Here is a 20,857-nt window from a genome sequence, read left to right as displayed (position 1 = left end):
AAGGCGAGGCGTGCAGGTTAGGGTGAGGCACGCAGGTTAGGGCAAGGCGCACAGGTTAGGCCGAGGCGCGCAGGTTAGGGCGAGGTGCGCAGGTTATGGCGAGGAGCACATGTTATGGTGAGGCGTGCATGTTAGGGCAAGGAGCGCAGGTTAGGGCGAGGAGCGCAGGTTAGGGCGAGGCGCGCAGGTTAGGGCGAGGAGCGCAGGTTAGGGTGAGGCGCACAGGTTAGGGCGAGGTGCGCAGGTTATGGCGAGGCGTGCATGTTAGGGCAAGGAGCGCAGGTTAGGGCGAGATGCGCAGGTTAAGGCGCGCAGTTTAGGGCGAGGCGTGCAGGTTAGGGCGAGGAGCGCAGGTTAGGGAGAGGCGCGCAGGTTAGGGCGAGGTGCGCAGGTTAGGGCGAGGTGCGCAGGTTAAGGCGAGGCGCACAGGTTAGGGCGAGGTGCGCAGGTTAGGGCGAGGTGCGCAGGTTAGGGCAAGGAGCGCAGGTTAGGGCGAGGCGCTCAGGTTAGGGCAAGGCGCGCAGGTTAGGGCGAGGCGCGCAGTTTAGGGCAAGGTGCGCAGGTTAGGGCGAGGCGTGCAGGTTAGGGAGGGCGAGGGTTCTGTAGCTCTGAGTCGGTATCTGTTTTCCTTCCCAGAGTCCCCAGCCTTTTCTCTGCGCAGCGATAATTTCACATTCACGCCCTTCTGCGCGTTTGAATTGGTCTTCACCTGTTTTGTTTTATTTGAGCTTCTGTAAAGTATTTTTGTTATTTAAATGTCAAAATATTTATCTTGTAACCAGACGCAGCCGCTCGCGCCAGAAATATTGTTCCAGACGAGCATTTGTAATGTTAGATTTCTGCACACTGCAGCTTTAATTATTTCTCTTCTCATTACAAGGTCATTTACAGAAAGCCTGTTCCATTATCTGCCCGCGACGTTCTGTACTATACTATATACAGGATATACTATAGTACTATATACAGGATATACTATAGTACTATATACAGGATATACTATAGTACTATATACAGGATATACTATAGTACTATATACAGGATACACTATAGTACTATATACAGGATATACTATAGTACTATATATAGGATATACTATAGTACTATACTACTATAGTACTATATACAAGATATACTATAGTACTATATACAGGATACACTATAGTACTATATACAGGATATACTATAGTACTATATACAGGATATACTATAGTACTATATACATGATATACTATAGTACTATAGTACTATATACAGGATATACTATAGTACTATATACAGGATATACTATAGTACTATATACAGGATATACTATAGTACTATATATAGGATATACTATAGTACTATATATAGGATATACTATAGTACTATACTACTATAGTACTATATACAAGATATACTATAGTACTATATACAGGATATACTATAGTACTATATACAGGATATAGTATAGTACTATATACAGGATATACTATAGTACTATATACATGATATACTATAGTACTATAGTACTATATACAGGATATACTATAGTACTATATACAGGATATGCTACTGTATAGTACTATAGTACTATATACAGGATATACTATAGTACTATAGAACTATATACAGGATATACTATAGTACTATTTATAGGATATACTATAGTACTATAGTACTATATACAGGATATACTATAGTACTATATACAGGATATACTATAGTACTATATACAGGATATACTATAGTACTATAGTACTATATACAGGATATACTATAGTACTATAGTACTATATACAGGATATACTATAGTACTATATACAGGATATACTATAGTACTATAGTACTATATACAGGATATACTATAATACTATATACAGGATATACTATAGTACTATATAAAGGATATACTATAGTACTATATACAGGATATACTATAGTACTATATACAGGATATAGTATAGTACTATAGTACTATATACAGGATATACTATAGTACTATAGTACTATATACAGGATATACTATAGTACTATATACAGGATATAGTATAGTACTATAGTACTATATACAGGATATACTATAGTACTATAGTACTATTGTACTATATAAAGGATATACTATAGTACTATTGTACTATATAAAGGATATACTATAGTACTATAGTACTATATACAGGATATACTATAGTACTATAGTACTATATACAGGATATACTATTGTACTATAGTACTATATACAGGATATACTATAGTACTATAGTACTATATACAAGATATACTATAGTACTATATACAGGATATACTGTACTCCAGCACTCTCACTTTGCCTGCATATACATGTTGTATTTTAGGAGGTTTACCGTGGCTGCTGATTGATTTTATACTAAATGGTTTTGCTTTGGTAATATTTAACATATTAAATACGTATTAGTATAAGTGTAACGTGTTATTCCGGTGATTTATTCCTCTTATATTCCATGTCAGGGTAAGGAAGACAAAGTATTTCCATGTTTCCCTGAGGAATAGGTTTCCTAGCTGCCACGTTCCTTTTTCCATCTCATACCCATTTCCCGCACGTGGGAGGGAGTGTGGGCACCTGGGAGGGAGTGTGGGCATGTGGGAGGGAGTGTGGGCACCTGGGAGGGAGTGTGGGCACCTGGGAGGGAGTGTGGGCATGTGGGAGGGAGTGTGGGCCGTGGGAGGGAGTGTGGACACCTGGGAGGGAGTGTGGGCACCTGGGAGGGAGTGTGGGCATGTGGGAGGGAGTGTGGGCACGTGGGAGGGAGTGTGGGCTGTGGGAGGGAGTGTGGGCACGTGGGAGGGAGTGTGGGTACGTGGGAGGGAGTGTGGGTACGTGGGAGGGAGTGTGGGCCGTGGGAGGGAGTGTGGGCCGTGGGAGGGAGTGTGGCCATGGGAGGGAGTGTGGGCCGTGGGAGGTAGTGTGGCCATGGGAGAGAGTGTGGGCCGTGGGAGGGAGTGTGGGCCGTGGGAGGGAGTGTGGGCACGTGGGAGGGAGTGTGGGCATGTGGGAGGGAGTGTGGGCATGTGGGAGGGAGTGTGGGCACGTGGGAGGGAGTGTGGCCGTGGGAGGGCGTGTGGGCACGTGGGAGGGAGTGTGGGCCGTGGGAGGGAGTGTGGGCCGTGGGAGGGAGTGTGGCCATGGGAGGGAGTGTGGGCCGTGGGAGGGAGTGTGGGCACGTGGGAGGGAGTGTGGGCATGTTGGAGGGATTGTGGCAATGGGAGGGAGTGTGGGCACGTGGGAGGGAGTGTGGGCACGTGGGAGGGAGTGTGGGCACATGGGAGGGAGTGTGGGAGGGAGTGTGGGCACGTGGGAGGGAGTGTGGGCACGTGGGAGGGAGTGTGGGCACGTGGGAGGGAGTGTGGGCCGTGGGAGGGAATGTGGCCATGGGAGGGAGTTTGGGCCATGGGAGGGAGTGTGGGCACGTGGGAGGGAGTGTGGCAGTGGGAGGGAGTGTGGGCATGTGGGAGGGAGTGTGGCCACGTGGGAGGGAGTGTGGGCACGTGGGAGGGAGTGTGGGCAGGTGGGAGGGAGTATGGCCGTGGGAGGGAGTGTGACCATGGGAGGGAGTGTGGGCAGGTGGGAGGGAGTGTGGACACGTGGGAGGGAGTGTGGGCACGTGGGAGGGAGTGTGGGCACGTGGGAGGGAGTATGGCCGTGGGAGGGAGTGTGGGCACGTGGGAGGGAGTGTGGGCACGTGGGAGGGAGTATGGCCGTGGGAGGGAGTGTGGGCAGGTGGGAGGGAGTGTGGGCAGGTGGGAGGGAGTTTGTGGGCAGGTGGGAGGGAGTGTGGGCACGTGGGAGGGAGTGTGGCACGTGGGAGGGAGTGTGGGCACGTGGGAGGTGCAGGTTATACAGAAGCGACATTGTAACCCACGAGCACAATGTGCAATTACTACATCGCAAAATACATGTTAAACCCCCATTAGATCGTATCAGCGTAACTATACGCACTAATTCAGTACTCTGCTACGTTAAAACAGGAGGTAATTAATAATAATAAATTCTTCAGCGGTCACAATCTCCTGATTCTGCTTATTAACTGGAAGAATTATCTTTCATTCCCAGAATCTCTACAATCCATGAGCGCCTTCTAGTGGTCGCTGGCGGCATGTTCACGTGTTGCTTGTGTCTTGGCAGTACTGTGCTTTCATATTTATTTCATTTGCTTTTACATTTTTAATAGCAAAATGCCTGGAAAAGGTGAGGGTTTTTTTATTGAATAAATGCAGCCTTTGATTGCCTTGAAAACGAATTACTTAAGTTGCCAATCAATCCATTCTCTCATGAGCGATCGGCAAAATCCTACTTCCCAGGGTGCACTAAATGGCTGCCTTTCAGTTTCAAATCATTCCTTCAGTTGGTGTTACTTAGCAGCTACAATGTATTCTTATGTTACTAAGATAACATAATCTGTTGTTAAAGCAGCAGTCCACGCTGCCGGTTTTTATTTATTTCATTTGTTTCCCCTTAAATATGTGGATACAATCCACACAATGATAAGCAATAAGCTAAGCTGCCGATCAATCCGTTCTCCTGTGACCGATCGGTGTCTTCTGGAGACAGGGGGTGCCTGCTGGAGACTGGGGGTGTCTTCTGGAGACAGGGAGTGCCTGCTGGAGACTGGGGGTGTCTTCTGGAGACAGGGGGTGCCTGCTGGAGACTGGGGGTGTCTTCCAGAGACTGGGGGTGTCTTCCAGAGACAGGGGGTGCCTTCCGGAGACTGGGGGTATCTTCCAGAGACTGGGGGTATCTTCCAGAGACTGGGGGTGTCTTCCGGAGACTGGGGGTGTCTCCCGGAGACTGGGGGTGTCTTCCGGAGACTGGGGGTATCTTCCAGAGACTGGGGGTGTCTTCCGGAGACTGGGGGTATCTTCCAGAGACTGGGGGTGTCTTCCGGAGACTGGGGGTATCTTCCGGAGACTGGGGGTGTCTTCCGGAGACTGGGGGTGTCTTCCGGAGACCGGGGGTGTCTTGTGGAGTAGTACCCCTTACTACACATGGTCGATAATGTCAGCAATATGAAACGGAAGGTTTCCCACTTCTATACCCCATGTTTTGTGTGACTGATATATATCAATGTATATCAAATAATTAGTGTTTAAATCACATAATTAGTGAAATAGAAAATAATGATATAAACAAGCAGTGTGGTAATATTAATATTAATGCATATTAAACTTTAAACTCCCACTTCAGTGCCATAAAACGTATCTTCTGTTCTGCACTTTTCTCTGGGAGTAATTTGCAGGCTTAATATGATCACAATGTTCCCCATGCAGATTTCTCTCTTCCCCACACACAGGATGCGGCTCTTGCTGCCGGGTTTTAATTATGAAGCACAAGAAGACAGATGTATGTGTGGCAGAGGCGTGCGGCTTTGCATTTCCATACTTGCAGCATCAATGACTGTATAGTGATGAGTTTATTAAACATACTTTCATGATGAAAGCCTTGACCTTTACACTGTATGCCCTCCCCCTCCTCCCTGCTTATATCAGGGACACGGAGTTGGAGCCTGCCGCGGCTATGCGCCGCTCGCAGTGTTCCTCTGTATGAATTCTCTGACCCCTCTGACTTTATTGGAGAGCTTTATGTTACAATAAAAATATGTGTTAGTACATTTTATATCTTTAGCACCTACTTCATACAGAGCACTTTACAGAGATAAAATACAGACATGGGGATGGAATTATTATACAATGATAAAAGAATCCGGTATAAACATTTTGAAAAATATATATCTGCCCCGAAGAGCTTGCAATCTGATTGGTATCTTGAAACCAACAGAGTTGAGATCAATTCATGAGGTTTGTACTGCATGGCCCAGAGGGTAAGCAAGTGCGATTAGGCATAGAGATGGGCAAACCATACCAAATATCTGTCCCCCCACCAAGATCCGTCCCAAAACCCCCCAACAAAATCGATAGCCGCCTCATTACAAAGCTGCATTCTGTAACTGGAGATGAGGATGGAGAGATGGAGTTTAGGAACATGAGAGGAACTGAAGCAGATCGGACCACGCCCAAAGTACATTGGGGGAGCAGATCGGACCATGTCCAGAGAACCATGGGGGAGCAGATCAGACCATGTCCAGAGAACCATGGGGGAGCAGATCGGACCATGTCCAGAGCACCGTGGGGGAGCAGATAGGACCGTTCCCAGAGTACTGTGGGGGAGCAGATAGGACCGTGCCCAGAGTACCGTGGGGGAGCAGATCGGAGCGTGCCCAGAGCACCGTGGGGGATAAGGACCGTGCCCAGAGTACCGTGGGGGATAAGGACCGTGCCCACAGTACCGTGGAGGAGCAGAAAGGATCGTGCCCAGAGTACCATGGGGGAGCATATAGGACCATGCCCAGAGTACCGTGGGGGAGCAGATAGGACCATGCCCAGAGTACCGTGGGGGAGCAGATAGGACCGTGCCCAGAGTACCGAAAGGGGAGGAGATAGGACCGTGCCCAGAGTACCGTGGGGGAGCATATAGGACCGTGCCCACAGTAACGTGGGGGAGCAGATTGGACCGTGCCCACAGTACCATGGGGGAGAATATAGGACAGGACCATGCCCAGAGTACCGTGGGGGAGCAGATAGGACCGTGCCCAGAGAACCGTGGGGGAGCAGATAGGACCGTGCCCAGAGAACCGTGGGGGAGCAGATAGGACCGTACCCAGAGTACCATTGGGGAGCATATAGGACCGTGCCCACAGTACCATGGAGGAGCATATAGGACAGGACCATGCCCAGAGTACCGTGGGGGAGCAGATAGAACCATGCCCAGAGCACCGTGGGGGAGCAGATAGGACCGTACCCAGAGTACCATTGGGGAGCATATAGGACCGTGCCCACAGTACCGTGGGGGAGCATATAGGACCATGCCCAGAGTACCGTGGCGGAGCAGATAGAACCATGGCCAGAGTACCATGAAGGAGCAGATAGGACCGTGCCCAGAGTACTGTGGGGGAGCAGATCGAACCGTGCCCACAGTACCGTGGGGGAGCATATAGGACCATGCCCAGAGTACCGTGGCGGAGCAGATAGAACCATGGCCAGAGCACCAAAAGGGGAACAGATAGGACCATGCTCAGAGTACCGTGGGGAGAAGATAGGACTGTGCGAAGAGTACCGTGGGGGAGCAGATAGGACCGTGCCTAGAGTACCGTGGGAGAGCAGATAGGACCATGCCCAGAGTACCATGGGGGAGCAGATAGGACTTTGCCAAGAGTACAATGGGGGAGCAGAAAGGACTTTGCCCAGAGTACCGTGGGGGAGCAGATCAGAGCCTGCCCAGAGTACCTTGAGGGAGCAGATAGGACCGTGCCCAGTGTACCGAAAGGGGAGCAGATAGGACCGTGCCCAGAGCACCGAAAGGGGAGCAGATAGAACCATGCCCAGAGTACCGTGGGGAGAAGATAGGACCGTGCCCAGAGTACCGTGGGGGAGCAGATAGGACCGTGCCTAGAGTACCGTGGGGGAGCAGATTGGACCGTGCCCACAGTACCATGGGGGAGCATATAGGACAGGACCATGCCCAGAGCACCGTGGGGGAGCAGATAGGACCGTGCCCAGAGAACCGTGGGGGAGAACATAGGAACGTGCCCAGAGTACCGTTGGGGAGCATATAGGACCGTGCCCAGAGTACTGTGGGGGAGCAGATCGAACCGTGCCCGCAGTACCGTGGGGGAGCATATAGGACCATGGCCAGAGTACCATGAGGGAGCAGATAGGACCATGCCCAGAGTACTGTGGGGGAGCAGATCGAACCGTGCCCACAGTACCGTGGGGGAACAGATAGGACCGTGCCCAGAGTAACATGGGGAGCAGATCGGACCATGCCAAGAGTACCGTGGGGGAGCAAATAGGAGCGTGCCCAGAGAAACGTGAGGGAGCAGATAGGACCATGCCCAGAGAAACGTGGGGGAGCAGATAGGACCGTGCCCAGAGCACCGTGGGGAGCAGATAGGACCATGCCCAGAGCACCAAAAGGGGAACAGATAGGACCATGCTCAGAGTACCGTGGGGAGAAGATAGGACCGTGCCCAGTGTACCATGAGGGAGCAGTTAGGACCGTGCCCAGAGTAACATGGGGAGCAGATCGGACCATGCCAAGAGTACCGTGGGGGAGCAAATAGGAGCGTGCCCAGAGAAACGTGAGGGAGCAGATAGGACCATGCCCAGAGAAACGTGGGGGAGCAGATAGGACCGTGCCCAGAGCACCGTGGGGAGCAGATAGGACCATGCCCAGAGCACCAAAAGGGGAACAGATAGGACCATGCTCAGAGTACCGTGGGGAGAAGATAGGACCGTGCCCAGAGTACCATGGGGGAGCACATAGGACTGTGCCCACAGTACCGTGGGGGAGCAGATTGGACAGGACAGTGCCATGAGTACCCTGGGGGAGCAAATAGGGCCGTGCCCAGAGTACCGTGGGGGAGCAGATCGGACCGTGCTCAGAGTACCGTGGGGGAGCAGATAGGACCATGCCCAGAGTACCTTGGGGGAGCAGATAGGACCGTGTCCAGAGTACCGAAAGGGGAGCAAAGAGGACCGTGCCCAGAGTACCGTGAGGGAGCAGATAGGACCGTTCCCAGAGTACCTTGGGGGAGCAGATAGGACCGTGTCCAGAGTACTGTTGGGGAGCAGATAGGACCGTGCCCAGAGTACTGTGGGGGAGCAGATAGGACCGTTCCCAGAGTACCTTGGGGGAGCAGATAGGACCATGTCCAGAGTACCGTTGGGGAGCAGATAGGACCGTGCCCAGAGTACCGTGGGAGAGCAGATAGGACCATGCCCAGAGTACCATGGGGGAGCAGATAGGACCGTGCCCAGAGCACCGTGGGGGAGCAGATAGGACCATGCCCAGAGTACCGTGGGGGAGACTGAAGTATGTGTTCAAGGTCAGAGAGGCTATGGCTGTGTGCATATAGGATTGTGTCATCTGCATACATGTGTATTGAGGCTTCCTTACAAGCTGCGGGAAGATCATTAATGAACACTGAGAAGAGTAGGGGCCCCAGAACAGAGCCTTGCGGGACACCACAGGTGATATCCAGGGGGTTGGAGTTAGAGCCTGAGATGGACACATGTTGGGATCTTCCTGATAGGTAGGACTGAAACCAGTTTAAAGCATGTTTCCCTATTCCAGATCTCTGGAGTTTGTTAAGCAGGATAACATGATCAACTGTGTCAAAAGCCTTTGCAAAATCTAGGAATACTGCACCAGTGAGTTGTCCCCGTTCCATTCCACATTGTCCTAATGAACAACTTCTTACACTCATTATTAGTCATCCTGGAGATGAACATTGAGCACTGTGTGACCAGTGTGTGCAAACAAAGGCACGACAATAGATACACAACACTGACGTTAAGATCTAACACTACTATCAATTATTTACAGAGCAAGAAGTTCAGGCAACTGAAATATTTATCAAAACTTCTCCAATAAAAGCCTCTGATCGCAGAGACTGAGGGTTTGTACCAACTGGCAGTGACTGCAGAAAGCCTCAGCATCAGGGGGCACCTTCCTGCACGTCCGGACACGGGGGTCTTCCTATACACAGGGGGGGTCTTCCTGCAGCGTCCGGACACAGGGGGGTCTTCCTATACACAAAGGGGGTCATCCTATACACAGGAGGCCACCTTCCTGCACGTCCGGACACGGGGGTCTTCCTATACACCAGGGGGGAGGGGTTTCCAATAAAAGCCTCTGATCGCAGAGACTGAGGGTTTGTACCAACTGGCAGTGACTGCAGAAAGCCTCAGCATCAGGGGGCCACCTTCCTGCACGTCCGGACACGGGGGGTCTTCCTATACACAGGGGCGGTTCCTATACACAGGGGGGGGTCTTCCTATACACAGGGGGACACCTTCCTGCAGCGTCCAGACACGGGGGGTCTTCCTATACACCAGGGGGGTCTTCCTATACACAGGGGGCCACCTTCCTGCAGCGTCTGGACATGGGGGTCTTCCTATACACAGGGGGGTCTTCCTATACACAGGGGGCCACCTTCCTGCAGCATCCAGACACGGGGGGTCTTCCTATACACAGGGGGCCACCTTCCTGCACGTCCGGAAACGGGGGGTCTTCCTATACACAGGGGGGGGGTCTTCCTATACACCAGGGGGGGGTCTTCCTATACACCAGGGGGGGGGGGGTTTCCAATAAAAGCCTCTGATCGCAGAGACTGAATGTTTGTACCAACTGGCAGTGACTGCAGAAAGCCTCAGCATCAGGGGGCACCTTCCTGCATGTCCGGACATGGGGGGTCTTCCTATACACCAGGGGGGGTCTTCCTATACACAGGGGGCCACCTTCCTGCAGCGTCTAGATACGGGGGGTCTTCCTATACTCCAGGGGGGCGGGTCTTCCTATACCCAGGGGGCCATCTTCCTGCAGCGTCCGGACATGGGGGGTCTTCTTATACACCAGGGGGGGGGTCTTCCTATACCCAGGGGGCCACCTTCCTGCAGCGTCTAGACACGGGAGGTCTTCCTATACTCTAGGGGGGGGTCTTCCTATACTCCAGGGGGGGGTCTTCCTATACCCAGGGGGCCACCTTCCTGCAGCATCCGGACATGGGGGGTCTTCCTATACACCAGGGGGGGGTCTTCCTATACACGGGGGGGGGCATTCCTATACACGGGGGGGGGGGTCTTCCTATACAAAGGGGGACACCTTCCTGCAGTGTCCAGACACAGGGGGCTCTTCCTATACACCGGGGGGGGGGGTCTTCCTATACACAGGGGGCCACTTTCCTGCAGCGTCTGGACACATTGGGGTCTTCCTATACAATGGGGGGGGTCTTCTTATACACAGGGGGGGTCTTCCTATAAGCCGGGGAGGAGGGTCTTCCTATACATGGGGGGTCTTCCTATTCACCAGAGAGGGGGGTCTTCCTATACATGGGGGGGTGTATTCCTATACACTGGGGGGGTGTTCCTATTCATTGGGGATCTTCCTATACATGGGGGGGGTCTTCCTATACATGGGGGGGGGTCTTCCTATACATGGGGGGGGGGTCTTCCTATACACAGGGGGCCACTTTTCTGCAGCGTCCGGACATGAAGTACACACGGAATTTCTTGTGTGCAAACCCCCAAGGATAATTACAGAAAAAGAAAGTACCTGAAATCAATCACCGAGGGTCTTCCTATACACGGGGGGGGGGGTATTCCTATACACGCGGGGGTCTTCCTATACATGCGGGGGTCTTCCTATACACGCGGGGGTCTTCCTATACACGGGGGGGGTATTCCTATACACAGGGGGGTATTCCTATGCACAGGAGGCGGTCTTCCTATACACAGGGGGGGGGGTCCTATACACGGAAGTGTCCTCCTAAACACCAGGGGGGGGTCTTCCTATACACAGGGGGGGTCTTCCTATAAACCGGAGAGGAGGGTTTTCCTATACATGGGGGGGTGTTCCTATTCAATGGGGATCTTCCGATACACAGGGGGGTCTTCCTATACACCAGGGGGATCTTCCTATACATGGGGGGTCTTCCTATACTCTAGGGGGGGGTCTTCCTATACTCCAGGGGGGGGTCTTCCTATACCCAGGGGGCCACCTTCCTGCAGCATCCGGACATGGGGGGTCTTCCTATACACCAGGGGGGGGTTTTCCTATACACGGGGGGGGGGGCATTCCTATACACGGGGGGGGGGTCTTCCTATACACAGGGGGACACCTTCCTGCAGTGTCCAGACACAGGGGGCTCTTCCTATACACCGGGGGGGGGGTCTTCCTATACACAGGGGGCCACTTTCCTGCAGCGTCTGGACACATTGGGGTCTTCCTATACAATGGGGGGGGTCTTCTTATACACAGGGGTGTCTTCCTATAAGCCGGGGAGGAGGGTCTTCCTATACATGGGGGGTCTTCCTATTCACCAGAGAGGGGGGTCTTCCTATACATGGGGGGGTGTATTCCTATACACTGGGGGGGTGTTCCTATTCATGGGGGATCTTCCTATACATGGGGGGGGTCTTCCTATACATGGGGGGGGTCTTCCTATACATGGGGGGGGGTCTTCCTATACACAGGGGGCCACTTTTCTGCAGCGTCCGGACATGAAGTACACACGGAATTTCTTGTGTGCAAACCCCCAAGGATAATTACAGAAAAAGAAAGTACCTGAAATCAATCACCGAGGGTCTTCCTATACACGGGGGGGGGGTATTCCTATACACGCGGGGGTCTTCCTATACATGCGGGGGTCTTCCTATACACGCGGGGGTCTTCCTATACACGGGGGGGGGGGTATTCCTATACACAGGGGGGTATTCCTATGCACAGGAGGCGGTCTTCCTATACACAGGGGGGGGGGTCCTATACACGGAAGTGTCCTCCTAAACACCAGGGGGGGGTCTTCCTATACACAGGGGGGGTCTTCCTATAAACCGGAGAGGAGGGTTTTCCTATACATGGGGGGGTGTTCCTATTCAATGGGGATCTTCCGATACACAGGGGGGTCTTCCTATACACCAGGGGGATCTTCCTATACATGGGGGGTCTTCCTATACACAGGGGGATCTTCCTATACATGGGGGGTCTTCCTATACACAGGGGGATCTTCCTATACATGGGGGGTCTTCCTATACACAGGGGGATCTTCCTATACATGGGGGGTCTTCCTATACACATGGGGATCTTCCTATACATGGGGGGTCTTCCTATACACAGGGGGGTCTTCCTATATACCAGGGGGATCTTCCTATACATGGGGGGTCTTCCTATACACCAGGGGGATCTTCCTATACATGGGGGGTCTTCCTATACACAAGGGGATCTTCCTATACATGGGGGGTCTTCCTATACACAGGGGGATCTTCCTATACATGGGGGGTCTTCCTATACACATGGGGATCTTCCTATACATGGGGGGCCTTCCTATACACAGGGGGGTCTTCCTATATACCGGGGGGGGTCTTCCTATTCATGGGGGATCTTCCTATACACAGGGGGGTCTTCCTATACACCCGGGAGGGGGTCTTCCTATAAAAGGGGGATCTTCCTATACATGGGGGGTCTTCCTATACACAGGGGGGGTGCTGCTAAAGGTGGTTCTGCAAGCTATTGAATCATAATGTATACTTAGTTTTTCACACATGGCTTCTCCATTTTGGCTTTATTTTTGTTAAATCATGACACGGTGTAATATGTCATGTGTACACACACTCACAAACACACACACACACACACACACACACACACACACACACAGTGTAATATGTCATGTGTTGTTGTTTATCTGAGGTTGGATTTACCTAATTTTAAGACCTGCTAAGGAACAGATGATTGTTATTATCCCTGATATGTAAAACCATAGAATTCACAGAGGGTGTACTTTCTTTTTCACACAGCTGTAAATCCCGGGGACTGAGATCCCTCCGACCACCCCACACCAGCCCCCATGGTAGTATATATACGTATGCGTGTATGTATATATGTATTAATGTGTGTAAGTATGTATCTATGTCAGTATGTATGCATGTATGTATGTATGTGTGTATGTATGTATGTGTGTATGTATGTATGTATGTATGTATGTATGTGTGTATGTATGTATGTGTGTATGTATGTATGTGTGTAAATATCTATGTGTGAGGATTGGTCCTTGGTCCCGGTCCTGTGATGCGTCCCGTGACATGTTGGGTGACGCCCCTCACGCATGCACTGTGTGTAAGCGACACAGTACATCTGTCAGGACCGGACCTAGGCTCCACCCCAGCGAGCGTCCCAAGACGCAACGGAGGACACTCCTGTCCCCACCACACGTACCCCGAGGCAAACTGGCTGAGCATAAACTTCTGTGTATGTTATGAAGTGTTTGCCCCAAGTGCTGTCCTGCCTTTGCTCTTTGCACTCTGCCTTGATCTCTTGTACCTTCAGACCTCAGCTTGTACTCGGACCGCGGCCTTCTCTGACCCTTGACCTCGGCTTGCTTTGGACTCCCACCTTCTCTACTCCTGGACCCCCGCTACGCACAACGACCATCCAACGTTCCAATCCTTGACTACGGTGAGTATCATGACCCTTCTGACCTCTCCTACCCTGACCCGGCTACACGACCTTCACTCTGCACTCCGGACGTGGTCTCGCGGCTGGAGGTCGGTGTATACCAACATCCACACCTCAGCCTCGCAGTCCTGTCCTGTTTGTGGTGAGCACCCGTTACACTATATAACTATGTAAGTATGTGTGTAAGTATGCGTGTAAGTATCTGTGTAAGTATGTGTGTAAGTATGCGTGTAAGTATCTGTGTAAGTATGTGTGTAAGTATGCGTGTAAGTATCTGTGTAAGTATGTGTGTAAGTATGCGTGTAAGTATCTGTGTAAGTATGTGTGTAAGTATGTGTGTAAGTATGTGTATAAGTATCTGTGTAAGTATGTGTGTAAGTATGTGTATAAGTATCTGTGTAAGTATCTGTGTAAGTATGTGTGTAAGTACAGTATGTGTATAAGTATCTGTGTAAGTATCTGTGTAAGTATCTGTGTAAGTATGTGTATAAGTATCTGTGTAAGTATCTGTGTAAGTATGTATTTATAGAAAAAAAAACAGAAAAAACAAGAACAAAGCGCACCCCTCATAGCGCAACCCTCATAGCGAACCCCTCATAGCGAACCCCTCATAGCGAACCCCTCATAGCGAACCCCTCATAGCGAACCCCTCATAGCGCACCCCTCATAGCGCACCCCTCATAGCGCACCCCTCATAGCTCACCCCTCATAGCGCACCCCTCATAGCTCACCCCTCATAGCTCACCCCTCATAGCTCACCCCTCATAGTGCACCCCTCATAGTGCACCCCTCATAGCGCACCCCTCATAGCGCACCCCTCATAGCGCACCCCTCATAGTGCACCCCTCATAACGCACCCCTCATAACGCACCCCTCATAACGCACCCCTCATAGTGCACCCCTCATAGTGCACCCCTCATAGTGCAGTATGTTAGTTTTACTTGGCAAGAAAAGATAAAGTTGCACTTACAGAACGTCAGTGCAATGAGAGCACTGAGTGTGAACACTCTGGGGGTGTCTCAGCATAGGGTGCATCTGTGTGATCCTGTCCCGTCCACTGACGCGTCCGTCAGGTCTGCCCTGCTGGTACAGGTTCCCCCAAGCGCAGAGTGCGTCCGCACCGCGTGGGGCCCGCGTCGCGTCAAAGTAATATTGCATTTACCCTGTGGTCAAACAAATTATACGTTTGCCTACATGAACTTTTGGGCATTGAATATAAACAATATTACTGCTCCCTACGGGGTTTTTAAAACATTGTTTGTTCTTTGTTTTTTTTATAGTAATTCACACAGTCACAGATTTTGGATGTAATAAAATTGTATTATTTTTGTTTCTAACTAAGACCCTATATCTCCATAAGAGCCAATTAATTTCTAATACTTACCTTATCATACATTATCATAGAGTGCATGTACTTGGAGGGTCTTTTCTTGATCCCCTTTGAGATCATACTTTGTATCATTTTTTTCCTCTATTGCACCTGATATACAACCACTTTTGAAGTAATAGGAGAGCAGAAGTACATACATGTTTATTTAAAGATCAGCATTTATCTTCTTTATAAAGTATGTATGTGTGCAAGTATGTATTTATGCGGGCAAGTATGTATTTATGTGTGCAAGTATGTATTTATGCGGGCAAGTATGTATTTATGCGGGCAAGTATGTATGTATGTATGTAAGTATGTATCTATGTGTGTGTGTGTGTGTGTATTTATTTACAAATTTCTCTAACGCGCTACTCACCAAGACACTCAGTGCTAAAGTGCGTGTAGGAGCGTAGGGAGGACGCTCATCCCAGAGCTACATCCCGGGACCTAAAACATATAGGGAAATGACGAGGAAGACCAACAAAGGGCGAGAAACGTGGATGGGAGCAGCAAAGATGGCTGCCTGGGTATTAGGGTCTGTTTATCAGGCTTTGTTTAAAAAGGAAGGTTTTGAAGTCCTTTCTGAATGGAAGTAAGGCTTCCTGATTTCTTATAGCTGCAGGGAGCTTATTTCACAGTTTTGGGTCGGTTCTCGGTTTGGCTTTCCCACCTTCTTACTGACCTTAAACCGAGGCTCAGTCAGGGGAAGGGCGACAGCAGATCTGAGCCCGAGCGGGGTGTTACTGATAAGGTCATTATGAAGATTGGGCGGCACATTTTATTTGAGTGCAGCTAGCTCCGCAAGCCTGGGGATGCCCCGGCATGCTAGCCGCACTCCCTCGGCGTGCCGCGCGTCATCGACGCGCGGTCACGCGTCATCGGGTGCCTGCGCACGCTGCACGCGCGTCCAGGGCTCCCCGAGGGAGCCCTGGTGTCCCGCGATGTGGGGGACGGCGGCAGGGGGTTCCGGGGGACCCGACGGACCCGGCAGCGGGAGGGAGAAAGCCCCGATCGGAGGGCGCTCCTCCGTGTCTTCGGCGTGCGCCCGGCACCCTCTGGCGCGCGCCAAGTTACTGCTGCGGCCGAGAACGGGCAAATGCTCGAATAAACTCGGCCGCATCAGTATGTTAGTATGCATGTATGTTCATGTATGTGTGTGTGTGTGTGTGTGTGTGTGTGTGTATATTTATCTATGCATGTAAGTTTATATGTATGTACGCAAGTGTGTATGTATTTATTTATGTAACGGGTATTCCCCCACCCAATCGCAGATATAGTGTGAGTGCGGAGAACCTACAGTTACCGGGTGTGGTGCTTTACCTGTTAGGCTTAAGTGAAGGTGAAAAAACGGCGCTAACTCTATTAGTGTTTCACTAAAAACTATACAGTGAGTGATTTTAACAAAATCAATTGATTTTACAATAATGAAGACGTGCTCAAATAACGTGCAAATAATAATATTTAAAAGGTTCAAACCCCCTGCTCAAACCCAGCTGGTAGGGACTGGTTTCGCTAGTCCCACAAATCGTCACTTTCGTTGTATTCCAGGGGGAGCATGGAGGGAAATAGAACAAAAAAGACAAAAAACAATCTAAGTGTAGACAGTTTTTAGATAGTGTAAAATTAAATGTCTTGTCTTGGCTCGTATGTTGTGCCTACTTACAAGATGTAAGTTGTATTCAAGCGGTTTTGACACACAATGGTCTCTGCTAAGGATGTTGTTCTCCACTCTATGAAGCGGTCTCCAATTGTCAGCTCAGCAACCAAGTGTATGTGAAGAAAAATGATACCATAGTGCAGACCAATACAATGATAAAACTAAACTTTATAAATTTAAAAATGAACACTTACAATAAAAATGAATATATTATGCATTGTTCACAATCTTAGTGATCAGGGAGAGAAGAGTGTGTTATACTTCAGGCTCACCCGCCTCTTCCGATGGGACTTGTTGTATTCAGCCTCTCTCTGCGACGCTGTCTCTCCGGTGGTGGACTGTGTGACCCAGGCTGTATCTTCCCGTGGGCTGTCGGACTCCCCTTCAGCTGTTGTACATCAGTACTGCGCTTGGAGCTGCCTTTCGGGTGGATGATCTCGCCTCTCTCACCGCCGGTACGTCACTTCCGCTTTGTCCCGTCACGTCACTTCCGGGCGCGGCTGGTTGAATTTCTGAATGGCGATCACGTCTCTCTCCTCTCCCCTCTCCCCTCTCAGGACGGCTCCCACTCTACGCGTTTCGCCAGAAAAGGGTGTGTGGCTTCCTCAGGAGTGTACCGCCCCTTACACTCGGGTGTCTTTTATATCCTCCCCAATTGGTAATTGATTGTAAACACTTGTACAAATCACTTAAAAAACACATGGTCTGCACTGGTTGTCATCTCTGCTTCTATATATATGGTGGAGCACTTATTCTGAGAAGCAAATTCTCTGACTGGTTTTACAATTTAACCTCTTCCTTTCTCTATGGAGATGTGGAAAATATATGATCCTAATACTCTTATAATAAAAGGATGATCTCTATACACAGAAGGAGATCAAGAGGACTTTGGTTATGTCCTTCATATGGGACTCGTTAGGTAGAAGGAATATGTTGTTTAATAGGTCAATTTTGATAGGATCTAGAATGATCCTGTTTTTCTTGCAGGGAATAGATTACAACATAAATATTGAATTGCAAAGAGCAATGAGGAGTCAAGGGAAAAAAAAAAAAAAAAGGGGGGGAAAAGGGGAAGGGAAAAAAAATTCATATAATGAATCCTAGGGGCCTCAGAGGAATAACAATAAAACTTGAAATCATTTCTTACTATAAAAAGTAGAAATGTATAAAAAATGGGAGCTCCATCATATATATGAATGCATATACTATCATTACATGTTATACATAGGTTTTCAAGAGGGGTTGATGGTATAATCAATATACAAATTCACATGATTGAATAGATGGGAAATACATGACCTTTTATATATCAAATATTAATGTTCACAGTGCAGATATTAAAGTCAATAAATCTATAAGAATTGAATAACCTTATATTCTACAGCACTTCTTCAATATACATATATACAGAGTCTTTATATATATGTAGAAAAAACTTATCACATTATGTGTATATCTGGGGGAACTAGGCTGGAGTGACAACAGTGACATAAACATTTTCTATTTGAATAACAGATGTTCATAGCGTGCTGTGGGAGATGAAAAAAAGAAAGAGACAACAGAAAATGGAGAAAGCAAAAGACCGGTTAGTATCATCCATTAGTTGTAGATCTCAATGAATTACAAAAATGGTGCCAGCTCTATTTCCATGTTCAGGCCCCTGGGGGAGAGGGTCCGCAACCTGTGAATCCAAAAAGTCTCCCTCTTAACGAGTTCCAGATTGCGATCTCCCCCCCGCCAGTGGCCCGCAACATGTTCTATAGGCATGTATGTCAGACCCGTGGTGTCCCCCTGGTGCTTTTCCATGAAGTGTTTGGAAAGACTGTGTGTTAGAAGAGATCTTTTAATGCTGCTCAGATGTTCTATGATTCTAGTTCGTATTTGTCTCTCAGTCTTCCCCACATACTGCAGTTTGCATGGGCACTCCAGGAGGTACACCACATGGTCTGACCTACAGGTCAAACTAGATTGTATAGTAAATCTCTCTCCTGTAGTGTTTAATGTAAATTCCAGTTTGTCATTGGATTTAAATTGACATGCTCTACATGTCTTACATGCATGAAAGCCTTTACTAGATTGTAACCAGTTTTGAGGTTTAGATTTTTGTTTTAGGACACTCGGGGCAAGTGTATTTTTTAGGTTTCGTGCCTTCCTAAAAACAATATTGGGGTGCTCTGGTAGTTCTTTTCCCAAAACTGGGTCATTCTTTAATATGGCCCAGTGTTTGTGTATGATTTTCCTAATTTCCTTAGCTTCCCCATTATATGTTGTGAGGAATGCGAAATCCAACTTATTTGTTGTTGTTTTGTCTTTCCCCTTAGATTTCAGAAGGTCTTCCCTCTCCAGTTGGTCTATTTTCAGTAAGGCCTCATCTAGCTTCTCCTCTTTATATTTCTTTTCTATAAATCTCTCCTTCAGTTTTGTTGATTGTTGTAGAAATGTTTCTCTCTCACTGCAGTTCCTTTTGATTCTAGTGAACTGGCTGGATGGAACCCCGTCCATCCACCTTGGAAGATGACAGCTAGTCCGCAAGATGTAATTGTTTTTATCTGTTTCCTTAAAAAATGTTTTTGTCTTAATTAGATCATTTTCTATATAGATTTCTAGGTCTAAATAGTTAACTGTTTTGTCACTGTACTCACTCGTGAATTTGAGATTCAGCTCTTCGTTCTCCATGCCTATTAGGAATTCTTTCAACTTACTTTCTCCGTTCCCCCAAATTAGGTACACATCGTCGATGAAACGACGCCAGAGGACCAGGCCCTCCCCAAGCTCTCCATTCGGCCAGATGTTATCCTCCTCCCAAGACGCTATGAATAGGTTGGCGTAGCTCGGGGCGAACCTGGTCCCCATCGCCGTTCCTCGTTTCTGTAGATAATGACTGCCTTCGTACCAAAAAAAGTTGTGCTGTAAAATAAACATAATTCCATCAATAATGAAATTTGCCTGTGTTTCTGCAAGGTCTGTGTCTTTCATTAAAAATCTTTTTATGGCCCTGCATCCTTTGGTGTGGTCAATTGATGTGTATAACGATACAACGTCGCATGTAGCCATTATGAATTGTCTTTCCCATTTCACTTTACTTAGTGTATTTAGTAAATCTGTGGTGTCTTTTAAATATGCTTTTTGTTGCGTGACATATTTCTGGAGGAATATGTCTATGTACAGTGACAAATTAGCTGTTAGTGAGTCAATCCCCGAGACTATAGGTCTACCTGGGGGATTGACTTCACTCTTGTGGATTTTTGGCAGCTGGTAAAATACCGGAACTTTTGATTTGTCACTGTACAGAAATCTATATTCCCCCTCATCAAGTACTTCAGTGTTCTTACCCCTCTCTAATAAACACTTAAGCTCTTCTGTAAATTCATTTAATGGATTCTTTTTCAATTTAATATATGTTTCCTCGTCTCCCAATAGTCTTAAAGATTCCTGATTATACTTGTCTCTGTCCATTAGGACAGTACCTCCCCCTTTATCAGCCTGTTTTATGACCAATTCTTAATTTTCTATAATTTCTTTCAAGGCTGCTCTTTCTTGTTTGGTGAGATTTTCTTTTAATTTATGTTTACATTCCGCTAGGTTCTCAAAATCTGTATTTATCATCTGGAAAAAAGTTTCCAGATGATTACCCTTGGCAAATTGAGGGTAGAAGGAGGATTTAGGTTTTAGACCCGTATGTATCATGTTAGCCTCTTGTGCCACTATTGGAGGAATACTAGGTCCCAATCTAGGGGCTTGGTCTTTAGCCATGAAGAACCTTTTGAGAGTTAGCTTACGAAGAAATCTATTTGCATCCATAAAGAGATCA

This window comes from Ascaphus truei, chromosome 7 (assembly GCF_040206685.1).
Source record: "Ascaphus truei isolate aAscTru1 chromosome 7, aAscTru1.hap1, whole genome shotgun sequence".
In the NCBI taxonomy this organism is placed as follows: domain Eukaryota; kingdom Metazoa; phylum Chordata; class Amphibia; order Anura; family Ascaphidae; genus Ascaphus; species Ascaphus truei.
Note: the sequence above shows the minus strand (reverse complement) of the source record.